The sequence below is a fragment of the Phodopus roborovskii genome, unplaced genomic scaffold, assembly GCF_943737965.1.
Source record: "Phodopus roborovskii unplaced genomic scaffold, PHOROB, whole genome shotgun sequence".
NCBI classification, from domain to species: domain Eukaryota; kingdom Metazoa; phylum Chordata; class Mammalia; order Rodentia; family Cricetidae; genus Phodopus; species Phodopus roborovskii.
The window spans coordinates 208,029-215,329 of record NW_026125475.1 but is presented as its reverse complement, the minus strand read 5'-3'; the positions used below and the strand labels follow the sequence as shown (position 1 = coordinate 215,329).

The window sequence follows — 7,301 nt, the reverse complement described above, 5'->3', positions numbered from 1 at the left end:
AATGTCCTTGACTACCTTGCTTAGGGAACTGAATAAATGAGCCCTGCAAATCACCAAATGGAAGTTGGCAGACATTACTGGAGGCCAATCCAGTCTGCCACAGATCTTAGTTAAGAGTTTAATGGAAATCACACAATATTCTTATTTATATATCATTTGATATAATGTCAAAATTGAGGTCAGCTCAGAACCAGAAAATTCAATACCTTATGTTTCTAACCCCTACGCAGGTCAATAATACAAATAGTATCATTTTTCTGTTAAAGGGAACTAGAATCCCGGTCTCCCACTCCATCCTGACAGAGAAAAACAGAACTCCTTTCTTACCTTCAGAAACAAACACCAAGTGACTAAAAAAGAATACAAATAAAATCATGCATTGTGATAATACTATAATTATAATATCAATGTTACAGATAAACTGGTAAATCAAAAACAAAACAAAAGGAAACAGATGGTGTTTTACCTATTTCTTCACTTGATTCGGGCATCTTTGTCCTTGTAGGGATACATTTTAACCAATCTTCTTTTGTAGTTTTTATTCCTGAAACTGTTTAAATACTTGTTTTCAGAAATATAATCTTTACTCCTCTATTTTAGCATAATGAAAAAAAATCCACCTAAGTCTTTATAATACATCACAGGGTTATCTTATGATATATTATACCTAAATACCATATGAAACATAGCATTTTAAAGGCTGGTGCAGCGCGTTTACTATGTAAACCAAGCTAGTCTCAAATTCAGAGATCCACCTGACTCTTGCCTTCCAGTGTTGAAATTAAAGGTGTGTGACATCATGTTTTGAAGTCAGCCATTTTAAACAAAATTATTTTTGTGTTCTGTACCTATCACCATACACACACACACACATTGTTTATACTATTGCTTCATCACACCAACAGGTACAATCATCGGGAGAAAATCAACAACAACAACAACAAAAAAAAAAAAATCACAGACAAAACTAAAAAAACATTAACTAAAATCCTATACTTTTCGAACACAATGTGTTAGCTGTAATATCCACAATTTCAAAACCTCCTATGATCACAACTATTCATTCATTTTCTCCCTGTAGATTCTTTACTTCATGGAAGTGACTCATGATTTCTATTCTGTTTTTTTAGTTTTTGAGATGACGCCTTATAGCTAAGGCTGGCCTAAAACTCTTTGGATTCTTCTGCCTCCAGCATTCCACATGCATCACTCTGCCAATCACCATTTAGACTTTGTGCCTAACTTGAGATTAATTTGTTTCAAACAACTACAGCTTCTATAGGTCTTTTAACTTATAAATAGACTAGATATTACCATTTTAGCTTTGGGGATAACATCTTCATCTTTCATTTCAAAGATGGCAACAAGCTGACACCCCTCATTAACAAGGTATATTACATCCCAGTATTTAGAACAAAGTTTCACATACACACTGCTTTGAAATTACCGTTACAAAAAGAAACTAAAACCAAGACACTGGCTGTGGCTGCAGTTCAGTGGTATAGTACTAGTGGTTTGACCACCGAATACCACAAATCCAAATCTCCTTGAAGCAAATGTACACGTGATACTTTTAGAACTGCTTTCTCACAGGGCAGGTTCTTAGGGACTTAATAAAATATCCGTGTTCAGGAAATGTTTGAAAATTTGCCAGTGCTAATCTACTAGAATTTAAAATAAGGAGCAACAAACACACAACAAATGCTGGTCAATGAACACGGACTCACTGTCACCCCGACTCTAGCCCATCCCACTCACCCACTCCTAGGGACTACACCTCTACTGTGCCTCACACAAAAAGCATTCATTGGGCCCTGTGGTTTCTACCTGTATATTTCTACCACATGGGAGACAAGAGGATCAGAGTTAAAAAGGCCAACCCCTTGATGATACAGCAATTTAACACCAGCCTGAACTGTGTGAAACTGTCTCCTCCAACCCCCACCCCCCCCCCCAAAAAAAGAAAATTATACTGAACCTCGCACAGATGCTTGCTCCTTCTCAGGACCAGGGCCTTGGATCATCCTGTTTGTCAATGGAGCATGTATTCTTCAGTAACACATCTGGACATAACTTAAACTCCAACATGGGCTTGTCTGTATCATCGTTTGTCACTGTACATGCCCTATTCTTCTCTTTCTCTTTTCCTAAGCTTCTTGGATGCACTGTCCAATTTGGTGGAGACAAATGCTTTCCCGCTCTGTACATTTGAATGCAACTCGATTCAGGTACTGTTTCCTTCCCGTTCCTGTACTTGGGGAGATATCTGGCTGGACTTATTACTCATACTGGTCAATCTTTCCAATTTGGTTTTATCAATACAGGCTATGTCCGGCTGCTTCCCATCAAATCTTCCTTTACTATTATTTCTTGACATACTGTATGTCTTAGCCTCCTCAGAATGATGGGTCTTGAGATTTTGGCCATGGCTGGTGGAATTATGTTCTGTTTCTTTTTAGTCTCTGCACTGACACTCTGTGATACAGAATTCTTACTGAACTTCATGTGTTCTGAGTCACAAGGCACATTTTCTACACCTATGTTTTTGGAGGCATCATTCCCATGTACAAGCCTGTCTTTTGCCGCTGTAAATATTCCTGCACAGTTATAACTCTATTACTCTTAGAGGAGCTTCCCTTTGAGTCTGAGGGCTCAGAATTTGTCACCTTTTCTTTAGCACAGGCTCTTTCATTTGGTTCCTGTCAGAGTGCTGTACAATTTTAGTGTGCCTCCAGCATTTTTGTTCTGCTCTTGTTTTTCATATTTCTTCTTTTATTTCCACATCTGAGATAAGCACATGGTCAGGTTTTCCTTTTTTCAAAAATATTTCAGTTTGGAGCTACCTGCTTTGAACTTAAATATTTTCTTTCTGGTGACACTGACTGTACCAAATTTTTTTCCTCCTGCATGGATCTTTATTTGGCAGAAGTCCTGCATGTGCTTTTTACCGGATCTGAGTCTTGAAATGTGTGTTTCTTCTGAAGGCTCTTCTGAGAATCTTGTTTAGAAAATGCTGGCATATTTTTATCAGAGTTGGAAGTTACCACATGAAATGCTTCAGGGTTGGTTTTTTATTACTTTTTAAGGGATCTGGTTTGTCACACTTAGAAGAAAGACTTGCTTTTTGCTCTATTTTCAGTGAGCTATTCTGTTTCGTTTCGGATTTATCTTTATCTTTCTGGTGACATCTCATTGAAAAATTACCAGTTAATTCCTGTTCCACCCTTGATGAGCTGCTGTCTTTGTTTCAGATGTTTTTATCTTTTCAACATGTTTATCAGAAAAATGGCCTTCCTCAGCTTCTTGGGTCAGAGGACTTTTTGGGTTACCAGAAATAGGATTAATTTCAAAAATAGTGATCCCACTGTTACAGGCCTGCTCTCCTTGTTTGCAATTGGTGACCTCCAAAGAACACAGGTTTTTCTCTGCCGTGGTGCTGCACTGACACTGTGGCACACCTTCATAAACCATTGAGAGCCAGCCCAAGGCACAGCAATGGATTTTGTCTTTCTCTAGATCCAACATTCCAGGGTTGTGACTTTCTTCTCTGGGGACCTGTGAACCACACAGGCTCTTTATTTCTGCACTGTCTTTTGTGTTCTTGAGTTCTGCCAATCTGTCTAAGTCACGTAGCCGATCCTCTTCAGGAAATAATTCTTTGATTTGTTCTGAGTTTAATACTGTAATTTTTATTTGGTCTGCGTTTTCCCCAGATACATTACCAGTTTTACTACCAGTTTGATTTTCTACGATTTCATGTGTCTTTTGTTGTCTCACATAAACTTCAGGCCTGGCAATAGTCTCAATGCCATAAGGGAACTCTTTTAGAAGTTCTGACAGCTGGTCATGTAGGTATGAGACAGGTTCACTTTCATCATTAATCTCATTTACACAGGAAGACTGTCTCCTGACTTACTGATGGCCATACCAGTTTCCTGAGGTTGAGGATCTTGCTGAACAACAGCAGGTGAACACATGTTCTTAGTTGTCTCTTTTTCACCAGTATTTTCCTTACTGCTTTCCTCTAGGGTTTCTCTGTTTGCTTTAACATACTCACTAGATGCTGCCTCTGAAGGCTGTAGTGGCTCCGGCTGCTCAGTGACTTCATGAGGAACATCTGTACATGGCATACATTTATCTTCCTGGAAACTACAGTCTTTATTTTCAGCAATGTCATCTACTTGTTCTTCTTGTTGACTATTAATTGCCTGCTGATTAGGTGAAAGTTTCAGGTGCTCATTTTGTACAGAGTTGAATATCTCTGCTATCTGGGAATTGTAAGATGCATCTCCTTCTGCAAGAGAACAGATACTTTCAATCTGTAACATAGGCCCACTCACAGTGTTGCTGTCCTTAGGGTTAGGCAAAGCGTCAGCGCCCAGGGGAGAGTGTTTCCCTAGGCCACTATCAACTACAGCTAGATCACTCTGTGTTGGTTTGTGCTGCTTTACCTCATGCACAGGCAGGGACAGCTCAGTGGATTCAGGATTACTTGCTACTGCTCCTGTAATATCACAGGGCAAAGCAGCAGTTACTGTTGAATTTTCTTCCTGCTGGTTTTGTAAGCTACAAACACTGCCTTCCTTAACAACTGGGTACACAGTTTCAGGTACAACTTCAGGTGCCACCTCTTTCCCAGGTATGGTATTGATATCTGAAAGAATTAAAGGTGAAACCACAGCAATCTGAAGCTCTGTTCCTTTTCCAACAGCTACATCTGAAGACTCGTAAATCGGTGTGAGAACTGACAGGACTGTTTGTGATGACGTGGTCATTTTCTGAGGATTTCTAACACCTGAACAAAAATTCTTCACGTGAACTTCATTCGTGGGATTTGAACATCCAATTGCTGTTGTACTGGTTCTCGATACACTATATTGTTTTTCTTCTAAAGGCTTTGGAACATTTTCTTCTGTGGTTTTTGGAGGTTGGTTTTTCCAAAGAGAAAGACATGTTGCTAGCAATTCCATGGAACACCTACTGTCCCTTTTAGCAGACATTTCTTTTGCTGAAAATTCAGAATGCCGAGTTGGTTCAGTATAAGTATTAGCTGTTTTACTGCAACCATTTGCCATCAAAAATATCTTTATTGATTTTAATTTTTCTTGCAAGTTCTGAAAACTTCTTTTTAATTTCTACTAGTGATTTAATATCCCTCACCAGCTTTTCTTTTGTGACATTTGTGTCTATTATTTGATTTGTACTTGGATTGCAGGAATACTTTCTTTCTTCTTGATTATTTTGAACAAGAGTCTGAACACCATCCCCAGAAGAGCCAGCAGAGTCATTGTAAGACTGTTTTGTATTTATTTTCAACTCACAGAATTTTCCAATTGTATTGAAATTTCTACTAGTGTTCTGCCACTGCTGTTCAAACACTTTGTAAGCATCTTTCTTTTTCTCAGATGAGTGCATTTCTGGACTCTGAGGAACTTCCACAGGCAAGTGTCTAGAAACAGACTGAGAATTTTGCACATTTTGGCTTCCATATCTACAGCTGTAAGGAGAGGCAGGGAGTCTTTTGTTGGTTTCTGCAGCACACTGATATGACGACACAGGTACAGGATGCTTTGATGGTAAGGTCTGTGTAGAAGGTGGAAGCTGATGATTTTTAACTTGTAATGATGTAGATGATACAAAGTTTTGTTTCTGAACTGAAGTGTCTTGCACAAAGCTTTGTGGTAAATAAGGATATTGCTTTGGAGGTGGCCTGTAATCTGGATAAGTAAGTTCATTGGATGAGCATTGTGTCCAGCCAACAAGCTCATCTGGTATTGAGTGGTTAAGTCCCTGATTTCCTTGGTAAGTTACAGGAACTCTTACAGAATTTGAAGGAGTCGTTTGTAGTTGCACAGAATAGGTATCTGATGTGATAAGCTGACTCTGTGGTACATGTATATAAGGCATATTAGTACCTCCATCAGGTTTACGAGATACAGTTGCCTCTGTATGAGAAGGCATAAAATTCCTCATTGTTGAATTCATCCAGGCATTTTGCATAACTCCTGAAGACACTGTTTGCAAACTGTAGTTTGGTTGTTGGGCTCCCTTTAACATTTGTATATGTGACTCTTTCTACTGAAGTCTGTGAGGCCACAACTGTCCTATTATGCATATTAGAAACAGAGATCTGAGGAGTTATGTAACTCCTGACATTCACAAGTGGCTGTGAAACTGAATTTGAATTAGTGGGATACAGGCATGCTTCCTGGTTATGTGGGAGACAGCTGAAAGAACTTTGAGAACTTGTGGAAGGCATTAAAAACTGCTGTAAAAGAGATGACTGGCCTTTAGGATATGGTGGTGGTTTGGGGGCAGCATTCTCTGGTTTTCCATTCCAATTCATATTTGATCTGGTTTAGTAGTAGTGTTGTATATATCTGTGGTTTTTAATGTCACAAATCTGCAAGAAATACAAATAAAGATCTTTTATTAAAAATTTCCCCCATCCCCATGACTTTTTTTTTTTTTTTTTTTTTTTTTTGGAGACAGTCTTTCTTAGCCTAGAACTAGACCAGATTGACTTCAAATCTGTGGTTATCACTTTGCTTAGACAGACTTTCGAAGAACAATAGAAGCAAATTATGTCTATGGTAACTAATAAGCTGTACCTAGATAGAAGTAATGGAAGCTATACCAAGAATTGAGCCAATTGTCAAGATCAATGAAATGTGTAAAGATTCACTCCACACCAAGCAGCTGTCACCTGTTAAAGCGGCACTTTACTGCTTTTACTTGAGGTGAAGGTGATGGACTTAAAGAGAAGTATGCTAAGCATTCACTCTACCCCTTAACTCTGTGTGTGTGTAATCTCCATGGCCTGTTACTCCTAATTTTAATACTTTATTCTTACTGTACACTCCCAACTTATAATTCTATTGGTATATACAATATTATCTTGTTTTTTTTTCCCATAAAATTTCTAAGCATAAACACTATAGGGTTTTGCTCTGTGCTCAACTACTCAAGAGGCTAAACAGTATTGTGACAATATCTAGAAAATAGAGACCCTATCTGAAGAATGAAACAAAATCTAAAACATCTTTTGAGACAAACGCAATCTACTGTTTGTCTGTTTTTCCCTTATCATACATAGACGGGTTATTGCATTTCACTAAAAATGGTCTATCTGCATAGCATTTAACTTTATGGCTATATCACTTGTGACATTCTAATAAATTTATCTGAGTTAGGCCTGGCTGTGCATGTCTATAATCCCAGCACTTAAACAGCGGAAGCAGGAAGACATCAAGTCCAAGACCTAGTTAGGCCATAGAGTAAGTTCAAAGCCTACCTAGGCT

At 38.5% G+C, this 7,301-nt stretch overlaps 1 pseudogene; it reads right to left on the bottom strand.

Moving 5' to 3' along the window:
* Nucleotides 1-375: 375 nt before the first annotated feature.
* Nucleotides 376-6,409, bottom strand: LOC127215561 (retroelement silencing factor 1-like; annotated as a pseudogene).
* Nucleotides 6,410-7,301: the final 892 nt, after the last annotated feature.